Source organism: Rhineura floridana, chromosome 22 (assembly GCF_030035675.1).
Source record: "Rhineura floridana isolate rRhiFlo1 chromosome 22, rRhiFlo1.hap2, whole genome shotgun sequence".
Classification (NCBI taxonomy): domain Eukaryota; kingdom Metazoa; phylum Chordata; class Lepidosauria; order Squamata; family Rhineuridae; genus Rhineura; species Rhineura floridana.
The window spans coordinates 4,285,678-4,308,175 of record NC_084501.1 but is presented as its reverse complement, the minus strand read 5'-3'; the positions used below and the strand labels follow the sequence as shown (position 1 = coordinate 4,308,175).

Here is a 22,498-nt window from a genome sequence, read left to right as displayed (position 1 = left end):
TGGGGCAGGGTTTAGTTTTTTTGCTTTTGTTTAGGCAATGTGTCGCACACCACAAGAGCTCCAATTCTGGAATGAACTGGAGAAATTCTCTTCGTTAATCCAGAATTTGAGAGGCATGGAATGCTGGGGAGATCAAGAAAGGAATGGACTGTGGCAAATTGTCCTATCTCTAACACATGTTACATTTTCTCAGATGACCAATGGCTGATGCTGGAGGTAGACAAAAAGATTCTTTGTTTACCAGACAGTTGAAGGCAATTTGAAAGAGGAATGAATCTCTGTTCAAGGTGCATGCCAGGGGTTCCCAGTCTTTTTGGGCCAGGGAATACAATTCAAAACCTATTGTGGGCACCACAAAACACCAATTTCAGAGAAGAAAAAACGGTGATGTTCGGAACTTCCTCCCGCCCCCCAAACAAGCAAAACACTTACATTCTCCCTCCCAAAACAAATAAAGGATAGACAAAAAAGCAAAAGCAAGCTGTTTCCCAAAAACAGGAAAAAACTGCCTCTGGTCTGGATCAGTTCGTGATTTAATACTCCTTATATAAAAAGGCTCTGCATGCAGAAATCAAGCCTGCCAGGCAAATGGATTCAAGCTTTCCCTTCTCCCTGACACACAAAATTGTTTTCTGTGGGAACAGAGGCCGAGAACCCCATGAGACTGAGGCCAGAGAGAGAAAGAGGGTGGGTGCCTCTCTCCGTCAAGTGTAAAAAATAAGCCCAGGAAGCAGAGTTGAGAGTTGCAATGTCTGCTTTCTTTCCCATCTGTGGAACTCGCCTGCTCACCTTTCTTCTCCTTATTGTATTGATTTTGCGAATCAGGTTGGGTGCAAAACACTCCACAAGAGTGGGTCTCCCCGTTAGAGCGTTGAGAAATTTCTGAGTGTTTGCTGAGGGAGGGACGCTTTACAAAAAGTGATAGTGAATGGTATAACAGAGTCTCATGTCAAAATAATGAGTGGCTGATCAGCGGCAGGAGATTTCCATCGGAGCCAAAACTGCGAGGTGAGTAGTGACTGATGGGGCAGGGGGTGGCTGCAGATTGTATTCAGTCCTGATAAAACGAGCAGGGTGACCCATCAGTCCCTCCATTCTCCCCTGACTGGGAGCAGCTCTGCAGGGACTCGGGAAGAGGCGGCTCTTGGTCAGCCCCGCGAGATCCTTTCAGCTGGAGATACTCGGCTTGAGACCTTCTGCATGCAAAGCAGGTGCTCTGCGCTGTGCTATGACAACTTTCCCCAGCAAGTCCACATTGACCAGAGAAAAGGACACGCACTCTAGTCCCAAATTCCCCTCCCCAGGCTCCAGGGCACCAAGTCTGTTGAGGCTCAGTCTTTGAGATTCCAGAGGCGGAGCCTGGGAGCTGGGGATGGATCTCAATGACCATGAGCAGCACTGCCCTCGTAAGGGAGGAGCCTAAGGGAGATGGGCGTGGCCTGGGAAGAGAGGAAAAACTCTCCATCCAAGCAGAGAGTTGCCTGTTCTTTCTCCCAACCCTATTGATTCTCTTGATTCACTTTGATATTTTACTCCTCCTTCTTTTCCTTGAGACATTGAGGAGAAGGAAGTTAAAACCCTAAAACTGCTGGCCACATCCTCCTGAGCCTTGCAGCCTTCTTTGCCTGTGCTACATCTATCCCTGTTCTGCCAGTGAGGGGAATTCTGGGGAGACTTTCAGACATTTTTGCTAGTGGGCATTGCTTTTGTTAAGCTGCACCCAGCTCCCCAGGTCTGCAGAAGGAATGGAAAGATCTATTCATTTTGAACCAATTATCTAGAGAGGTAGTGGGCTCTCCGACACTGGAGGCCTTCAAGAGGCAGCTGGACAGCCATCTGTCGGGAATGCTTTGATTTGGTTTCCTGCATTGAGCAGGGGGTTGGACTTGATGGCCTTATAGGCCCCATCCAACTCTACTATTCTACGATTCTATGATCCTTTCACTCCATAGATCACAATGAATCCTGTAGCTGTGCTGAAAAAGTCTGAAAAGAGATTCCAGAAAGCTGGTTCCCATTATAAAGGAGAAATGTTCTGCACATGATCAGAGGCACTTTGCCCTTACGTCCTGTTTCTAAGGAAAATATGGCTTGCACTTTGCACATGCTCTGAGGAGAATCCAATGCACCACAGTTTTGAAGGTTGGAAGCCTTTAGTGGGCATGGGAGCTTGGGCTGACTCAGCTATTCATTGCCTGTGGAGAAATTTGGATTCCTGCATTCAGCAAGGGGTTGGACTTGATGGCCTTGTAGGCCCCTTCCAACTCTTCTGTGATTCTGTGGTTCTCTCAGTTTCTTATTTTTCCAATCTTAAATTCAGTTCTCTGCATTTCTGCAGCAATTTGCAATTTTTTTATTTAAAAAATCCTCATTAAAATTCCCCAGCATTAGGGCAAATTTCACCTAATAAAGACATTTTTGTAGGCAGTTTTGACGAATGTACACATTGTTGCAAGCAATTTCTCCTACTATAATGCATTTGTGTGTGTTATTTTTCACTCATGTATTCGTTTTTATGTACACTTTCCCCTAACGTGGATTTTTGAAAGCATTGTTTGGTTGGACAACTGCATTTACAAAATTTGGATAAGCGCAGATTTTGAAGGAGGGCTGTGTTTCAGTTCTCATGTCATTTCAGAAAGTGCAAATTTGATAGATCTGAAGTGTGAACTGAATCAAATTCCTTGCCCTTTCCTAATCTATAGAAATTAAAATCTCTGGATGAACAGAGAGATGCATCTGGCCTCCAGTGCCCATGCCTCTTAGTTTATGCACATGGGCAAACCTTTCCTTTCACAGCTGGGGAGATTCTTGTTGGACTATTACTAGCTTAGTATGTATAGAGAAATTGCCTTTTACTCATGTGTGTTGATCTAAACACAAGAGACCTGCTGCTGGAATAGATCAAAGTGGCAGTGGTAGTGGTCACCACAGGACCAGGTGGGGCAGCCAAGGGGGTCACCAGAGGCAGGTCCAATTTGTTCTAGTTTTCCTCCCATCCTCCTCCCCTGCAAAGATATTGTGGACACATAAACAGTGCAGTAGCACAATTACTTAGCATCTAACAGAATCCCACCCTGTAAGGTAAGTTAGGCTGAAAGACACTGTTGTGAGTGACAAGCCACCATCTCTTTAAGATTATATTTGGTAGCAGAAAATGCATAAGAACTCTTCTCAACTTCTTTTTTTGCGGGGAGGAAGCTCAAGTATCAGTTACCTTACAAAGAAAACCTCCACAAGTGTTAGATCTTGGTCCCATCTAAAAGTGCATTTCACTTCCCACAGTGACCAGGCACCTGCCTCTAGGAAGCCCCCACACAGCAGCGGAGGGGGAGGAACGCGAGAGAAATTTGGCTCAGCTCGCATTTCAAGGCAAACGTACCAAATTCGCACTTTGTGAAGCAATTCACAAACTGAAACACAGCCCTCCTTCCCAAATCGGACTTTTACCAATTTGGCAGTGCAGTTCTCCAGTCTGTGAATTGTACGAAAATGTCTGTAGTAGGGTAAAATGTGCACAGAAAGGCATACATTGGCAAAAACAATGTACACAAAAATGGATTATGTTAGGGAAACTGCTGTGGGAAAATGTGTATAGCAGCAGGCAAAAATGCATACAACAGTGTGTTTACTAGGAGAAATTCACACTAAAACACTGATGAGGATTTTTTTTAAAAAAAATGCAGAAATGTAGGGGACTGAATTTAAAATAGGATCCGTCAGTTTTGGTTCTCTTACTTTCCCCTTTTCCCATCTACTGCTAGCACAGGTGTGTAGGCTCAATAGTGTCCTTTGCCGTTCAAAAGCGTGGCGCTCTAGTCTCAAATTTTGAGTTGAAGTCTCTTGAGTTTTTAACCTCCTCCTCCTCATGGTGTCCAGGGAAGAGGAATTAAATCTTGGGGTTCAGAGCTGGAAGCAAGGTGTGGTGCGGAAGCAGTGACCCACTGACCCCATCCCCAAACTTCCCCCCACGTTCTGAAGCCCAAAATCACCCCCGTTCCCCAGCACGTCTGTCCTGGGAACATACTATGATTGGATATAGGCATAATATATTTCAAAAACAGTGAGGGTGGAGGCAAAACAAAGCCCCCTGAGGTTCCGCCCCTGCTCTGTCAGGCCCCGTCCACAAGCCCTCAGACCGCATCCCTTGGATCTCTGGGTCTGAGCCTGAGGAGGTCCTTTTCATTTCCAAAGGCGTGTTTGTTGACCTATGTAAGGATTGGTCCCTGAATAGGTGCCAGTGGTGCACTTGTACTGATCCGGCAGGGATGCCAATGATCTGGCTGTCTGCCTGATGGGTGTTGCCTTCACGGTGTTGCCGCCGCCTTCCCTTTGTTTCTTTCCCATCCTTCATGCAGGCCTGTGTTGTTCTTTGGTCCAGTTGAAATTTGTCCTTGTTGATGGATCCGCTGCTGAAACTACTCAGGCTGGATTAACTGAAAGGCTCCCCCCTCACCCCCACATTAGACAGTTGCTGTCCTAACCTGCCAGGTGAGATATATGCCCAGCCACCTCAGGGTGTAGTCGAGGCCCTCGGCATTTCAGGCGAGGCTCCGAAAGAGGGTGGAACAGGCAGGGGGCTGATCCTGCCAACGAGGCTGGCCTTTTGTCTCCTGTCTCCTAGGTTGTCCTGTCTGACAATTTGAATTAAGGTTTGCAGCAATTGCTTTGCATCGCAGAGCCACTCCAGATCACTCCGTTTGTGAAGCCTCCAACATTTCATAGATGGAAAGAAGGAACATGCTTGTCAGTTTGTCATTTTTCCAGTCGTAAGTTCAGTCCTCCATATTTCCACATCGTTTTCTGATTACAAAAAACACAGTCCTCATTCATCAGACTTTTAGTGCGATTTTATCCTAGTACACACATTTTTCTATGCAATTTTGCCTAATATACACATTTTTTGCAAACCAGTTTCCCATACGATAATGGATTTTTTGTATATTATTTTCACAAAAGTATCCATTGTTATGCACTTTTCCCCTAATATATCCATTTTTGCACTTTTATTTTTATTTTATTGCATTTTTGGCTGGAGAACTGTGTTGCAAAATTTGGGTAAGTGAATTTTGAAGGAGGGCTGTGTTTTGGTTCATGAATTCTTTTTTTTGAAAGTGTGAATTAGGTAGGTTCACACTTCATTGTGAACTGAGTCAAATTTCTCCCTCATTTCTCCCTACCGAGAGACCAAAGGCCAATCTAGTCCAGCATCCGGCTCGCATAGTAGCTGACCAAATGTCCCAATGGGAAACTCTGAAGCGAGACCTGAGTTGAGAGTATTGGGAGTCGTACCTCCTCAGACAGTTGCACTAAAGCATAGCGTCATGGCAAGTAGCCATTGACAGCCTTATCCTCCAGAGCTCTGTGTTTCAATATTGAACTGCCCTGGTCATGTGGGGAAAAGTTGGGGGAGCTACTTTTAAATGCAAACAGCAGGCTGTGGGTGAGGGGAGCTCATCTCTTGTGGCCCCCTCCACACCATGAGGTTTTATCTCAGCTGGGCTCACTTTGGTTATTGGTGCCCCAGCAGAAGGTGCTTGGAGAGATTGGGGGGAAGTAAGCCACAGATGGGGAGAGGGCTCAGCACTCCTCACCTTCATGCCCTTTTGCTTTTAAAATGGCCCCTCCGTCCGCTCTTTCTCCATGATTGGGTCGGATCTGTTGATTAAACATGGATGCTGGGGGGGGGGGCTCCAGTGCCAGTGAGGGGGAGGGCCGCAGACCCTGAGCTTAATTTTTTCTAAAGGGCGTTTCTGTCCCTTGTAGAACAAAAGTTACAAATCAAATTTTGCAGGCATCATTTGAAGCAAGTGCTTTCTGAGGAATGAGCCTGCTCCCTCCTTTGAGTGTTTTTAGCCAATGTGGGAAGTCAGAGGTGTGACTGAGGAGAGCTATAGAGGAATAGCAGAGCCCCACGCATACCAGGCAAGACTCCCAAACTGCATCAAAATGAACTTTTAAAGATACAGAAGACCTCTTCATTGCCAGGCCCGGCCTCCAAGAGGTCTTCTGTATCTTTACAAGTTGTGCAGGGGGAAGGGAGAATTCCACCTTGTGGTTTTTCTCATTACAGTGTTGCAAGAACACCTGCACTTGGCTGACTTTCTCTTCTCCTAAAGATACAGGATCAGTCTCAGGCCAGGAACCTGGCAACTCTACTGCCTGGTACATTTTGAAGGAACTTCCAGGTTCATTATGAAGCTGTTATTCCCCCACCCTCACCCCACTTCCCTGGCAGAGAAGTGATTATTACAGAAAGCTATTGAGAAATCTAGTATTTTAATGTTGCTGTGATCGGACAGGAGCATGTCCTGTCCGCCCAGCGCAAAAGGAACCAGCAAAGTTAGGAGTTCATGCTCTTTCTAACTTGAATTTAATTTCACAAAACAGTTTCATGAATGTATGCATTGAGGAAGTGTGAAAAGGATAGCTGGGTTTATGGAACTGCATTTTTGGGAAGTGCAAATTGAGGAGGTTCCAGTTAAAACAAATGCTTGCAGCCTGATCCTGGGCATGTTCACTCAGGAGCAAGTGTGTGCAAGGCAAACCCCTTAGTCAACGGCACATGTTGTCTGTCACTCCTCTCTTTCATCTGGATATGGAACTGTGGCTGCAAACATATGCGCACTTACTCTGGAGTGAGTCCCATTGAAGTCAGTGGAATCATCTCTCTCCAAAAGGCTGGGTAGGCACAGTGCCAGGGACAAGTACCAGAAAACAAGGACTATCTTTAGGCAACTGGGACAGGTGGAATGCAGCAGGTGGATGGTATTAAGCATAACTCTGTGATGGAGCACTTCCTTTGCCTGGTCTCTCCAGGCAGGGCTGGGAATGGCCCCGTCTAAAACCCTGGAGGGCGGTTGTCAATGCCAGTCAGTACGTAGGCAATACTGAGCTAGATGAAGCAGTGGTCTGATGCACTATAAGAGCGTCTTATTTTAATCTGCCCTTTATTCAGAACCATGTGGGCCAGAACCTTGCTGTACCTTGAGGGGAAGGGTCATAGATCAGTGGCAGGGCATCTGCTTTGCATGCAGAAGGCCTGAGGTGCAATCCCTGCCCCGGCATCTCTGGGTAGGGCTGGGAATGTCCCCTGCCTGAACCCCTCCCGAGCGACTGCCAGCCATTGCAGACAACACTGAGCTAGATTGGTCTGGCAGCTTCTGATTTTTCCAGCAGTGCTGTAGCTGCAGACGCGAGGCCTCCTTGCTAGACCCCTCACCTCTGTGGCTCAGGCAGTTCCTTTAAAGGCAGTTCCTTTACGCGCTGGGCCTGCCTCCTTTGTCTAGTTTGGCCCTTGGAAAAGGGGTCCGCTGAATTCATGCAGGCTTTGTTCTCTTTCCAAACCTTCATTTTCAGCGGTTATTTTGGTCCTTCTAATTGATGAGTGTCTCCTCGAACTCTTTGGGGATGTTTCATTTTCGTTAACATGGCCCAATCTTTGCAACATGAGGTTGACCAACCTGTTTTTTTTTAATTGCCGTTGGAGGAATGTGTATGTGTTGGAAAAGCAAGTCTACGTTACTTTTTTAGACGTTTGAGCAGATTCAAAACCTGAAGCCAGATTTTGACTGAAAGTCAGGGAAAATGTCCTAACTGTTAGAGCCATACAGCAATGGAACCAATGACCTAGAGAGGTAGTGGGCTCTCCGACACTGGAGGCCTTCAAGAGGCAGCTGGAGAGCCATCTGTCGGGAATGCTTTGATTTGGATTCCTGCATTGCGCAGGGGGTTGGACTGGATGGCCTTATAGGCCCCTTCCAACTCTACTCCAGCTCTACTATTCTATGATTCTGTGATCTCGTGGTGGTGGTGGGGAGGGATCCATCTGGACTGGGTGAGTGGCAGCTTTTAAAAACATTTGGCACCACTTCTCAAGTGCCTCCCCTCTGCTGCTGCCATTGGCTGATGGGGAGTGTTGATGTCATAGACGAGCTGAGCGCCAAAGGACTGGGGCTTGGTGACCAGAGGTCAGAGTAAGGATTGCTGCCAGAGGGGAAAGAAACTGGAGGCAGAGGGAAGGGTAGGTGGTGGAGGGGAACGTCTCGTGGCCTGAGGGGGCAAGAGCCATCGAGCCCGGGGAAGGCAAACCAAAAGGGGGAGAAGGGGGTCCGGGAGAAGGAGGAAGCAGTGGGCCAAGAGAGGCCAGGAGAAAAAGGCTGGGGAGGGCGGGGGTCACAGGGAGAAAACATTTCATGGCTGCCCAGGAGGCTTTGCACCGGAGAAGTCCATTTATTTCCAAAGCAGCAGGTTCTCAGTCCACTCTGGGAATGCTTCTGGCCCCTTCAGGAGCCACGTGCTGGTGGATGGCGATGGCGACGATTCCTCCTTCTGCAGGAGTACAGTTTTTTTCATCCACACATTTCAATTTACGTGCTTTGTGTTATTATCTGTTTTATTCACTCAGTGCTGATTTATTTTTCTTTCTTGGGGGCGGTGGTGTTACGTCGTCCTCTGCTTTGAGAACTCGTTTCGGTTGACAAGGAGATTATGAATCCTCAAAATATGTAAACAGTATTGTCCAGGGGTCTGATAATACATCCACTCTACTAAACCCACCCAGAGGCCTGTGGGTGGCATCTGAGAGGCTTGCAAATTTGGCGGTTCGTAGACAAGAGTTGGAGAGGCCTCTGATGGAGGCGCTCATCTGCATCAGTTCCTGTTGCCATAAATTGGCTGCTGTTAGGATTGCACAGAATTTCTATCTGGGATCCCTGTGGGCACCATGGCACTCTCAGGTATTGCCCCTTGGTGCCCACCAAGGTCCTCTGCTCGTCCCAACAGGGGAGGGTTTTGAGGGCTTTTTTCTTTTGCTTTGTGTAGGGGGGTTTTGCCTTTGGGGGGGCATTGTTCTTAGGGTGGGGGGAGTGGTTGCCTGCTTTCTCTTTCTCTCTGGGTTATATATCCAGTGTTAGGCCTACTCAGAGACCAGACCCATTGAAACGAATGAAGATGACTAACTATACATTATTTCCAGCAGGTGTTCTCTGAATAGAACTTGGTTGACTACAACCCCATGTTATCTTTTGGGAGTGGGCGTGGGTGTTGCGTCTGTTTGTGGGGTGGGGGTCTGAACAGGTTTTTTTTTAACTTATTTCTCCTCCCCTCGCCTTGATATATAACAGCCTTTTTATGGAATCTTTGTTTTTTAATGTGGGGGAGAGGCAAAGAGCTTCAAGAATGACGGCTGCTTCTGTTTTGCAGACAGGATTCTTGGCGACTGACCTGGTGCTCTTCCTGTGTGCCATCCCTCTAACTCTGCCTGGAGACGTTGCTGCCAAATGAACTGGGTGTATGAGGTAATTAATGGTGGTGGGGTGGACAGAAGGGATCCTTCTTTGTGATGCCTTTGTTTTCTCGTTTTGAGACAAAAATGGTTAAAGCACAGTCAACTGCCCCTCCCCCGGCGAGGCTATCAAGTGAAGAGGACATGTGTGGTTGGTTGGTTAAAGTGACTGTCTTCTTTTTATAGAAAGCACCCCCCCCCCCGTTGTTCACCTCTTAGTTACGTACGGTTGCCAACTTTTGTTCTTGCCCTTGCTCCTGCGCCTTTTGCAGCAGCCTGATGCGCTCGCAGAAATTGAACAGGTGCAGCTTTTCCTATTATTGCATTCTCTTCCCATGCCAGGGAAAGCTTCCCCTATTGAATTTCTGCGGAGGCCAGGCACAAGAGCAGAGTGAACAAAGGAGAGGAGGAAAAGTTGGCTGCCTGAATGCCAGGAGAAACAGGAAAATTTGACAAGAGCTCTGAATGGAGTTCATTTCTGAAGGACCTCTAGGGAAAGGGAGTTCCACACTTACGGGACAGCCTCTGGAAATCCTCCAAGAGCTGCGAATTTGACTGACCCAGGAGTCCTAGTTCACAGCCTGCCCGCTGCCACCCACGCACCCACTTGAACCCCCCCCCCCGCGCACCTCAGCAGGCCGCAAAGGGGACCTCTTGAGACTAGGCACAGCTCAGTATCCCTCTCTTCGAGTGACAGGTGTGGAGTTGTTTGCATGAGGCAGGCACTACCTTGTGCTGCAGATCGAAAAGGCCCCTGGATGTGTTGAGACTTGCTGTTGTGTGTTGCTCCACCAAGGAGAGAGCGAGAAAGAAAAAGTGAGAGAGGATGGGGTGGACTTTCTGGTTTCCTGACTCACAGTGGGCGACAGCAGCAGCCCTCTGTCTCTGGGGAGAACCCTCTGGGCGGCTTCCAGCAGGAGCTTGGGTTGCAGCAAAGAGGCAGCGTTTGAGGCGGAGGGCTGTTTGCAAGGAAAGAAGCGTGAGTCCCTTCAAGCCAGGAAGCTGGGCCTTCAGCCAGGAGAGCTGCCTGAGCAGAACATGGCTGAGGCAAACTGTGATCCGTCTGTCTCTGCCCAAGAGGTTGCTGGGCGCCTGGCGTGGCCTAGGGGCCATCATCGCTGCAGCCAGCCACCCCAAGGCCCCCCTTGCTAAAGGCTGAAGAGAGAGAGGAGAGCGTAGCAAGGGCAGATTCACTTGCTGCCTCGCAGGAGAATGCTCACGAATGCACGCTGGCCTCCGCCCCCTCCTGGAAAGGTAATGATGCCCTCTCCTCCACCCTTTGTAAGACATGTGGGGTTGACGTCTGTGTTCAGTGGCACTGTCAGGGCAAGAGTCCAAGGGCCCCTTTGGCAGAATAAGCAGGAGGGCCCCCACGTGCAGCAGGGTTGGCTTGCCACGTTCTAAGGCATATTACTATCTAATGAAGGTTCCCCAATAACTGCTATTAAACCCAGAGTCTAAAGTTAACTACGTGCACCACTGCCTACGTTGCTGGGTTGCAGGGGCTACGTTTTGGGGGGCTTTCGGTCAGGAAAGGAAAGAGTGACGGGGTGCGTGGGGCTTCTCTCCCTTTCCAAAGCCAGTTCTGGGATTTGGAGGGGGGGGATGTTCTTACAATGGCTTTGTGGATACCACGGACTGCGAAAAAGACAAACAATTGGGTGTTAAAACAAATTAAACCAGAACTATCACTAGAAGCTAAAATGATGAAACAGGTTATCATACTTTGGACGCATAATGAGAAGACATGACAATAATGCTGGGAAAAACAGAAGGGAGTAGAAAAAGAGGAAGGCCAAACAAGAGATGGATTGATTCCATCAAGGAAGCCACAGACCTGAACTTACTAGATCTGAACAGGGTAGTTCATGACAGATGCTCTTGGAGGTCGCTGATTCATTGGGTTGCCATAAGTCTCAGTCAACTTGGAGGCACATAACTACAACAACAAGTGAGCCCCTTTTACCTGCAAGGTGCATGGTGTGAAATCTGAGGACTCCAATACCTGGCAACACTAAGTCGTCCTTGCTGAGTGAAAATAGAAAGCAGAGTTGGGGGGGCAGCCCTTTCCCCAGGCCTAGCAAACGCCAGCTCTTTTAACACACACTATGGCAGCCTTCCTCAGCCTGAGGCCCTCCAGATGTTTTGGACTGCAACTTCCATCAGCCTCAGTGGTCAGGGATGATGGGAATTGTAGTCCAAAACATCTGGAGGCACCAAGTTGGTGAAGGCTGCTCTATAGCCTGGTCTTCTCCCAGGAATCCAGGGCTGTCTCCATTGGGCCGAAGCCTGAGATGAAGTTCCTCCATTGCCCCCAACTGCAAAAAGGACTCCCACAAAAAAGTAACGAAATCCAAAGAAAGACTTGGGGGTGCTGTCAGGTTGTGATGTCCTGCAGGGCTAGTTGAGAGGGCTCAGTGGTGGTCTTTCACATCCCAGTTGCCCACCAGGAGGGGCAGTGTCTGAGCCTTTTGCTAATGTGATAATAGCAGCTTTTGGAGCTGTGTTATGAAGGAAAAAAGAGGATTTTCTTTTTGCTGTTGTGTGCATTGGCAGGAAACATGGTGATGTGTAAAGTCGGGAAGAAAACTTGGAACTCTGTACCCAGGGCCCAATCACAAGCAGCTCAAGTATGGCTGGGAATGTTTCCTGCCTGAAGTCCTGGAGAGCTGCTGCCAATCTGTTTAGACAGTACTGAGTTAGATGCATCAGGGGTCTGACTCCTCTGTTCCTGTGTCCGAGGGCTGTAGTTCAGTGGCAGAGCATGCAAAACTTCCCAGGTTCTGCATGCAAAACATCCCAGGTTCAACCCCTAATGGTATCTTCAGGTAGGGCTGGGAATGTTTGCTGTCTAAAGCCCTGGAGCACTGCTGGACAATACTGAGTAGGGGGCCCAGCGGCCTGACTGAGTATATCAGCCAGCTTTATCATAGAATCATGGAAGGGGCCTGTAAGGCTATGTAGTCCAACCCCCTGCTCAATAAAGGAATCCAACATAAAGCATCTCTGAGATGTGCCTGTCAGGGATGCTTCTTGAATGCCTCCAGGGTTGGAGAGCCCACCACTGATGGGGAATTTTGTGGTTTGTTGGACTGGGGGTCCTTGAGTAAAATCGAAGAACACAGGCTTGCATCAAAAAAGTAGACCTTTATTTGGATGACCAGCATATGCTTGGTCAGTCACCCTCTTAGTGAGTGGAAAACTGCAGCATGGCACTGGTTACCTGGGGTTTTTATACATTTTAGGTCAAAGACTTTAGCATCTACCAATCAGGAGTTAACACATCAGAATGACATAGGCATTACAGTATTACACAGGCATTTGCACAGGTTATTACGTAGACACTGTACTTCCTGCATCATGTTCTGGTGAATTTGGCGATGTTCAGTACTTTGCATAAAAGTACATTTTCACCATGAGCTGAGAACTCCAGCTAACGAGCTAAGCAATTTAGCTACGCATTTTAGCTACTGCAGTTCCTTCTACATCTTCGAGATACGGAGTTGTTCAGCACAGTGTTCTGTGTTATCTCATCTATTAGAGTTGAAGCTGTGCCAAACATACCAGCACAGAGAAAAAGACAGCTCTAAAGAGAAAGGGATTCTGGCTGGCTACTAAACTTACTACAATATTATAAACCTTTATAGCTTTATAAAAGAATGCTTTTGCTTATTGTTTGTATATAATAATTTCCCCATCACCACCTCCCTAGGTGATTGGTTCCATTGTTGTCCTGCTCTAACAGATAGGATGTTTTTCCTGATGTTCAGTCAAAATCTGGCGTCTAACGTGAGCACATTATTCCATGTCCTGTACTCTGGGATGATCGAGAAGAAATCCTGGCCCTCCTCTGTGTGACAACCTTTCAAATACTTGAACAGTGCTATCATATCTCCCCTTAGTCTTCTCTTCTCAGGGCTAAGCATGCCCAGTTCTTTCAGTCTCTCCTCATAGGCTTTGTTTCCAGTCCCCTGATCATCCTTGTTGCCCTCCTCTGAACCTGTTCCAGTGTGTCTGCATCCTTCTTAAAGTGCGGTGTCCAGAACTGGACGCAGTATTCAAGATGAGGCCTAACCAGTGCCTGTCTCTGTTCCTGTGAGACAGGCAGTGGGCAATATTTTTATTTATTTTATTTATTAAATTTATTAGTCGCCCATCTGGCTGGTTGTCCAGCCACTCTGGGCGACATACATAATAAAAACATATAATTACATTAGAACATTAAGATGAACAGTAAGTAAAACCTAACCCACCCCAAAAGCCTGCCTGAAGGGCAGCGCAATGGCTTCCCTTCGCACTATCAGCAGTACCCTGGGACCCTGCCATTTGCCATGGTAAACACACATCATGTTAGCTGCTGAGGGGGAGGAGCATGACTCCAAACCTCCATCTTCTTTGGGGCATCTGTCACCTATATCTGAGCATTTGCTTCATGCTTAATGCTTTGTGTATTTCTTGCAGCAAAGACGGGTGAGCCTGTGGGGGAAGTGGGTCTTAGCATGATGCTGCCCACCTAGGCAATGAAATGGCTGTGGGAGATGCTAGACAAGAGGAACTCCAGCACTTTTATCTTGTTGCGTTGGCAAAGTGGCTGGCCTTGTGATCCGTTAGAACTGGCTGTGGGATTTGCGCTAAAACAAGGGATGGGGAATTTGTGCGCCCTCCAGAGCAGCCTTTCCCAACCGGTGTGCCTCCAGAGGTTGCTGGACTACAATCCCCATCTTTCCTGACCATTGGCAATGCTGGCTGAGGCTGATGGGAGCTGTGGTCCAACAACATCTGGAGGCACAGTGGTTGGGAAAGGCTGCTCCAGATGTTGCTGGACTGCAGCTCCCACCATTGGTCAGGCTGGCTGGGGTTGGTAGGAGTGGAGTCCAGCATCATTGCAACCTTTCCCAACCAGATGTTGCTGGCCTGCAGTTCCCATCGTTCCTGACCCTTGGCCATGCTGGCTGGGGCTGATGGGAGTTGTAGTCTAACAACATCTGGGGACCCAAAGGCTGGGAAAGAAGGATCTAGAGGGCCTCAGGTTTCTCCATCCCTCTGCTGAGAAATCCCCAAATTAACTGAAACAAAGCCCTGGGATTGTTTTTGATGAAGGGCAAGCTACAAATATTTTAAAACACATGAATAGTAAATAACTGAAATGAATGTATACACCAACCTCTTCCCTTCTGCATACTCATTATCTTTTGTCTCCCTTGTGTCAGACTTTTTGACTGTAAAGTCAGGGCAAGGACCTGCCTTTTGCTCTCTAAAGTGGCCTTTATGCTAATGGCACTATATAAATAATAAATATTAATAATATATAAACAGCAACGTTATAGACCCATTTGCCACCTTATAACCAGATAGCAAGTGCCTTCTTGGAAGTGGGGCAAGAGCAACTCCTGTTTTGTTCCTTTTGTTTATGTTCCAGAAGGGAAATAGAGTTGGGGTCCTCCAGATGGACAGGCTTGATTACCTTTACCTGCGATGCTCTGACTGACTTCCTTCCATTAGACTGATATGTCTTAGGGAAGCTATCTGCCCCTCCTCCTTCCGCCCTTTCCTCTCTTCTCCGACTGGACTGTCCGAGAGAGAGGAGACACCTTTGTCTCGGCTGTCTCTCTCCTAAGCCATGAGGGCGACTCCCAAAGCTGGGCGTTGCAACTCCAACTTAGTTAGTTCGTTAGAACTAGGTATGTATTTCTATAAATAAAGTAGCTTTTCTTATTTTACTAAGTCTTAAGTCTCAGTGATCTCAATGCAGGGTAAAAGCCTGCCACTTAGGTAAACACACACACTGGCACACATGCATTTCAGACTGTTGCCGTTCTCTGCTTAACAAATATACAGATTTACACAACACCTCTGATCAGTTTCGCTGTTCCTACTGGCTTTCCTCTCCCATTGAGGCTGTTGTCAAGTTACCAAATGTAAGAGCAGAATAGTTTGTGCTGGGGGTAGGGAAATTACTCCTGTTCCCCTTCCAGAATGCAAGCTGATTTGGCAGGAACTCCTGTTGTAACTTCTCACAAGCATGATTAACATCAGCCTGTATGGCTTTTTTTTACTTTATATATACTTAAGGGTGCAATGGAGGGTTCTAGTCTGTGTTAGTGGTCATGAGTACAGAGGCAGAAGGTGTGATTTGTTCGAAGTTAGTGTAGAATACAGGTGTGATCTCATGCATGCAGGAATCTTCTTTTCCAGCCCTCCCTTGCTTCTGATCCACTTTCTCATTGGTCTGTGTAAACCTCCCCCCACCCCTGGCATGCCACTTCTGAGAAACTCCACACTTTCTCCCTGTCTGTTCAGTAATTTTGTTATTACTAAACAGATGGTCCAAAAATACGGTGAATTTGGCTCCCATCTGCTCCTGTTCCCAGCTATGTCAATGTGGATACTCTAGATTTGCCCAATTCAGTCGCAGAACTGTCGTGCCCACTCTGTAGATCTGCAGGGTTTTGAAAGAATGGGCATCTGTTATATGATGCAAGGTTTGTGAGATGCTGTGGAAAAAAGGAATCCTATTGGAATAAGGGGTATCTGGCAACCTGGGGGTACATGGCGTTTACTTTGCTCTTTGTAACTGTTTAGAGCTGCTTTTTCTTCAGGACTCTTCTGAGCAAGTTGACGGTCATTTTGTATCTTTGCTTCCCATTATCCTTGGGATGCTGCAGTTTTTACTGCTGTTCATGAACTCTGAACACAGAAAAAGTTGGAATCACAAGACGAGATAGCTTGGCAGTGACCTCCCAGTTTTTGTCCCTTTTGAATTTAACTCTTCATTTAATGCCAGTGAGCCTGCACAAATGAGACACAGGAATTGCATGCACCGTGAGGCTTGGGCATTGGAGCGTGTGGAAGCCAAGGGAAGGAGAAGGAAATGGATCGGAAGAGAGGCCAGGCGGCCAGTTTTACTAACTAGCCCAGTGATGGGTATATCCGTTGCTCTTTAGCAACAGAAATGTGCAAAATGTGGTATATTCACTCTCCTACAAATAGGCCACAGTTATTCCCACTTTGTAAAAGTGCCAGAGAGAATCACTTGGCTAGGACTATATAGGGCAGCCTTTGCCAACCTGATGCCCTCTAAATCTTGTGGACTACATCTCCCATCAGCCCCAGCCACCGTGGCCTGGTTGCAATATGGGGATGATTTAATTTGTATGCATTTTTCTTACATTTAAAGTGTTTCTGCGTTTGTGCTTTGATAGCAGGCGCCGATAATACCTCTACAGAGAGATACTGCGCCTGACTACTGCTGACATAGCTTGTAACTTGGGAGAACTTCAACTTGAAGAACTTGTGCTTGCTCTTGCCTCCCCCTCCTCCCTCGCCATTCCTTTTTCTTTCCGTGTCATGTCTTTCTAGATTGTGGGCAGGAACTGTCTTGGAACTTATTTTTGTGAGCCACTCTGCGAGCTTTTTTTTTTTTTTTTGGCTAAAGAGGTGTATAAATAAACAATGGGTTGAGCGGTCTGACTAGTTATAAGGTTGCCTTGTATGTTCAAGGATCCAACCATTGAGCTTGGGGGGGGGGTGTCTTTTCTCTCTCTCGAGGTCTAGGTTCAGGTACAGCCCCAACCTGGCTTTGGTGGCCCGGTTCAAGTTCTCTATTCATATTCAGGCATTTTAAAGTCTATTTTTACAGTATTTTATTACTATGTTGTATTCTGGATGTTGTTTGGTTTTCGTATTGTTTGTGTGTGTTTGTTTCTTGAGTTATTGTATTTATATATTGTGCTTGCTTTTACCTTTTATGTACACCGCCCAGAGAGCCTTCGGGCTTAGGGCGGTATATAAATTAAATTAAATTAAATTAAATTAAATTAAATTAAATAAATAAATAAATAAATTACAAATGCATTGTAAGCAAAAGCAGCTTCGGGACCTCTTGGATGAAAATGTCCCCCATCAACGATGACAAGAGCTCTGGTGCGTATTCACATTTCTCTAGTGCAGAGGGGTGCTCTTGCCAAGGGAGTACAGAATGGCTACAGATGGAGCGGCAGGAGGAAGGGGTGAGGAGAGGGCGGCGGAGGAAGGCAGGGAGCCAGCCGTTTGTTTCCCTGGGATGAGCGAAGCTGGGCGGTGGAAGAGCGCCTGCCTTGATTAAGACAACCGAAGGCAGCCAGTCCATATGCCATTTCAATTCCAGGGAAGAATAAAAAGGGTAGGTTTTTTTTGGCGTGAGTTGACTGTAGTAATGATAAACCCATTGCTTGTTGCTGTTGTTCGTCCATTGCTTGTCTGCTTCAGAGGTTTTGGAGTGGTTCAAAAATGCACCCATTTTGTTTGACCGGAAGTGGCAGTGAGGGAAAGAACTGAATATCAGCACTGGACGGCATGCAGGGCTGGGCTGGCTGCAGCCTAGCGTTTTGGGGATGCACAAATCTGTCAATTTTTCTCATTTTTCCGTCTTCCGTTTGCCACATTTCTGCATCAGTTGTGATTTTTAAAAAGTCATGAAAATTTGTCAGCATCCCTTTGCCCGTTTCTCTTAATATAAACTTTTTTGCAAGTAGTTTTACCTAATATAGTGCATTTTTGTATTTTCTAGTAACATGTGCATTTTATGTGTATTTTCTCCTAATATATGCATTTTTGTAAACATTTTTTAGAGATGTATTGAAAAGTTTGGAGATGTGCGGATTTTGGATAAATGCAGTTTAAATTCAGTGCAAATAAAAATTGGGATATAAATATTTCCACTTAAAAGGCTTGTTGGAAGAAGATTTTCCACAGGCACTGAAAAGCCAGATGGTCAACCTTAAGCTCCAGTGTTCTGGGAGTTTCTTCAGTGTGTGTGAGACAGCGGGTACTTACTCTGAAGACCTCCATGTCATTGAATTTGTAGGCATCATCATCATCACTTGTCTTATGTGGTGTGTGGCTGATTCATTCTTTTGCTTAGCAGCCCTTGCAGCTCTCACTCTTGTCATCATCATAGCTGCCCCATATTTATTGAAGAACGTTTCCAAATTCAGTTTGAGCACTATGCAAGCTTATCTCTGGAATGGATGAAATCTTATTGCTCCAGACCTCACGCAAAATACCAGCCTCCAAATTATGCATTATGCCTCTCAGGATCTCTGCATCTGGCTTCTGAGATTCATCTTCCTTGTTTCTCCCTACTGTTTTAAGATGTTGTGTATATAGCTTTGGCTTTGGCATTCGGTGTCCTTGAGAGAGATTTGGGCATCCCAGGCTTTTGTTTGGTAGTGAGTCTCTAAGAGTCATCCAGTGTCTAGTTGGTGGAGAGAAAAACCTGCATCATTCTTGGACAAATAAAAAAAAAAGAAACTGCTTCAATGCAACGGTTCTCAGCAGACCAGCCAACAAGGGTTAGCAAGGGTGCAGCATATGTGACGTAATCAGCCAAAGCATCCCGAACCTGAACACATACCACTGGCATTGTCATAGCTTTGGCCACGACAAAGACTGATGTCTATCCCATTTTTGAATCGTTAAGAGGGAAGGTTCTTCCCTGTGTGGCTTGTGATGGCTCTGAAGGTCACAAAATGTTCAGGTGGTCCGTTGTGTAGCGCATAACACAAGATGACGGTCAGCTGGTCTTCATGTGACACATCTGGCACTGAGTTGACAGCAATGAAAAATACCCTGCATCATAACAGTGGCTATTAGGGTGAACTTTGCCACCATTGCAGTAAGTGGGAACTTTTGCATGTGACCTCCCCACTCCCAAAGTGTGCCCCCCTGAAAAGCCATGGCATGGAATGTCACAACACCACAGTGGAAGACAGCTCAGCAGAATGCTTTGTAAATAAATGAATACAAAAACGACAAAAAATAAACAAAAACCAAATTATTAGAAGGCCACAAAGAGAAGGAAAAAAAAACCTTTTGAGGGGCCATATGTGGCCCATGAGCTGTGGGTTAGCCACTCCTCAAAGAAGGTGGAATCTAATTACGAAGGAGTGCAAGTTAACATCTTGCTGGAAGCCCTATTTAGAAAAATATCCACGTTCTCCCAGCACACAACAGTGAGTGAGGTTGTGCAAAGTAATCCCGTCCCCTACATTGTGTGTGTTGATTTAACTCTTCCCCTGGTATCTGGGTATACAGTACAAACGGCTGCAAGGAGGGGTGTTCACACATACATCTGTATGTGCAAAGGCTTCCATGTGATCTTGAACTCAGAGTAGGTATGAGGGAGAATATCTGCTAAATTGGACTTAGTACCAGATTCCGACTGAATTCGACAGTCCGCTGTCTTTTTGGACCAGCACTGATTTCTGCGATAGGCCACAGCTGTAATCGGCACAGGATTATATTATCTTCATAATTTCCTCTAAGTTGATGCATTCGTAATAGTGTGTAGGTGTGATAAATAGGAAAAAATAAACCACGTGGATCATTTACATAAGCATTTATGTTAAAAATTACACAATTTTTTCGCAACCAAAACAGAACAGTGGATTGAATTGGCAAGTGCCAAAGGAAGCAGGAACAAAAAAAGGGTGGATCGGGATTGAATGGCGGACTATCGGAATACAAGCAGATAGGAACTAGACAGCAAACCCCATTGCTAACCCAGAGTTCCATGAGGTGCAGCTCTCCCTGTGCATTTTAAGCGAACAGTCATTGCCTTCTTCTGAAGATGTCTTCTGTCTCATTGGAATTAACCAGACTAATTGATCCATCAGCTGGAAGAGCATCGCCGCCTTTGTACTGCTTAACCTTAGGGTGCTGATTTTAGGGAACAGGCAGTTCTGCTGCTTATAGGAACAAGAGGATATGCCCTGTTCCATTGTTTAATGTGCCTCAGATTTGCTTTGCCCTGCCTTTCACTTATTTCCTGTCTGTGTCAATTTTGCAGGGTTTTTTTTATGTCTGCTGCATCCCATTTCCACATTAATCTCCATTTTTTTTTTTAAAAAGTGTCCATATGAAAATTCACATTTAAATACGTACTTTAAAAGTATTTTATTGCAAAATACATATTTAAATACATATTTTATTTCACTGTATGCATTTCTAAATGTATTTTATCCTAAATCCTAAATATTCTATGATACACATTTTTCTACATTTTTGAACTGAGAACTGTATCACAAAATTAAAAGAAGTGCCAAATCTGATAATTGTGTTCCCATCCACGTAGTGCAAATTCGGTCAGTTTGCTTAAAAATGGGGACCACATGCAATTCTCCATCTCTACTTTCCACTACTCCTGAATTCTTGTTTAACTAGGAGAATTTCTAAAGTTGTATCAACATCCACATGTGCATCAGAAGGGATGAAGGAACTAAAAGATCTGTGCAAAATTTTGGAAACAGAAAATGGTGTGATGAAGGATTCCTAAAGTGTTGCTGCAGCTTTTTGGAAACCAGACTTGGGTAGTTTCAGAGCTCCAAAATCTGCAGAGATATTTGGAGGAGGGGAATTTCAGAAGCTAACTTGACAGCAGGGCTTCCGTTGCTCTGCCTTGCAGACCTACTGGTTTCCTCACTGTCTGCTTTCAAGTCATATGAAGGCTGCTTCTCGGAAAACAAGTGGCAGCTGATTCTTGCAGGCGGGCTCTAGTAATGCCAGGAAATGGGGGTGACTCGCCTTTGGCTGGCACTTATCATCTGCCTGTCCTGCATCTGTCAGCCACTTGTCACCCGGAGGCTTCTGAGGTTGTTCTCTGTAACACCCAGAGGAGGAAGGCCAGGCAGCTGGTACAGCGTGTCGAGGGCCAGGTTGAAAAGGTACTGTGGGATGGGAGGGAGATGCTAATTTAATATCTTGCAATACAAGCCATTGGTCTCTCCTCGTTCCTTTTCTCATATCGTTATAAAAATATGCAAGTGACATGAGTTAAAGCAAACACAGAAAATGTAAAGGAGAACAGAGCGGTAAAGAAACCTACTTCTCAGTCTGATATCCGGATCTGTTTTTATACCTAAACATTTCACGTGGGTAGTCCTGTTTTTATTTTTTGTAGAGTAAATAGCAGATGTGCCCGCCCTGCACCTGCTCTTTACTCTCAAAGCAAACAGCCTCATTCACACAATTGCTGATTGCCTGAATGGTGTCTTGTCAAGTTTGGCCCTTATTGTGTTTGTAACTTGAGCTTTTGTAGGCTCAAACCCATATTGTCAGATGACGTCTTTGATAATGGTCTAGCCAAGGGCATACAACATGCAGAGATTGATTGGCGAGAGACAGGCTCAGGCTGGAGCCATCCTGATGGGAAAAGCTTCTAGCAATTGAAGACAAGCTTGGGCTTAAGGCAGGGGCGTGTGACTACTACTAGCCATATATGATGAGCTGCAGGGCCATTGCTGATCTGCATATAATTACTTTTCTGTAATCAGTTTGAGGAGAATGTTAATGAACGTGGCGGGTGCCAAAACCAGAGTTGCCCAGCAGGTTGCTCTTATGCAGCAATGTCATTATCTGCCAGGCCATGCAAACAGTTGCTCTGAATCTTGTAAAAGTATCTTGGATTCCTTTGGGGTTACTTGTGGGCCTTCCAGGGGTAGCTAAATTGGCTAAACCGTTGTGTCAGGCTTTGGCCAGCGGAAGGCACAGGTTTCAGTGGACAGCAAGCACCAACTAACGCAGGAAGGAATGCTGGGAGACAAGCTGGATCTATGAGCCAGACTGCATTATGCACAAGCAATCTCCTGGCATTATATGTCTGCATATGTGTGTGTTTAATGACAACTGTTGGGAGGTTGCTTGAACAGAGAAACCACTGAGGGAGAAGTTGCTTGCTTAACTCTGACCTCTCCTTTTGTTTGCTCAAAATTGCCGTCCCCACAACTACCGTTCTCTCCACAAGCCTTCCCATGGAGAGGAAAGATGTTGGCGAATTCTGTCGGAAATGGAAGTGGGAGTGGAAATTGCCGCAATTCGCATGTTTGCCTGAATTCAGGCATGGAAATACGTGCAGTATTCACTAATCATTGGTTTTAAATAATTACATTATTTTCTGCATTGTTTTGGTGTTTTCTTTCCATTGAAGTTAATTACATCATTATTTACGTAATTACCATAGCGGATAGCAAGACAAATAATGTAGATTTTAGCAGAAGCCAAAGGGCAGCAGAATTGAAACAGCGCTGATTGCAACCAACACAGGACAGGACAGAAATCTCTGTCTCCTTACATCCCTAGTGGGGCGGGGCCTAGGTCAGTAGAGCACAGCATCATAAAATGGACCACTAGTAGAGTTTCATCCACGTGGTTCTGAACAAAGGGCTGATTTAAATA

The 22,498-nt window shown here is 46.1% G+C and overlaps 1 protein-coding gene across 4 annotated transcripts in view; it reads left to right on the top strand.

The window, feature by feature from the left end:
• The window catches only part of LOC133374724 (semaphorin-4A-like), an 85,793-nt gene that overhangs the window by 10,729 nt on the left and 52,566 nt on the right, over positions 1–22,498 (top strand). The window contains exon 3 of one of the 4 annotated variants that reach the window (XM_061605919.1): positions 9,205–9,299. The exons of 1 other annotated variant lie outside the window; for it this stretch is intronic. The gene's annotated coding sequence lies outside the window, so the exon portion shown is untranslated. Of the gene's footprint in view, positions 1–9,204; positions 9,300–10,150; positions 10,541–20,882; positions 20,989–22,498 lie in introns of those variants that run through there. 2 more of the 4 variants (XM_061605921.1, XM_061605920.1) reach the window with 2 other exon arrangements.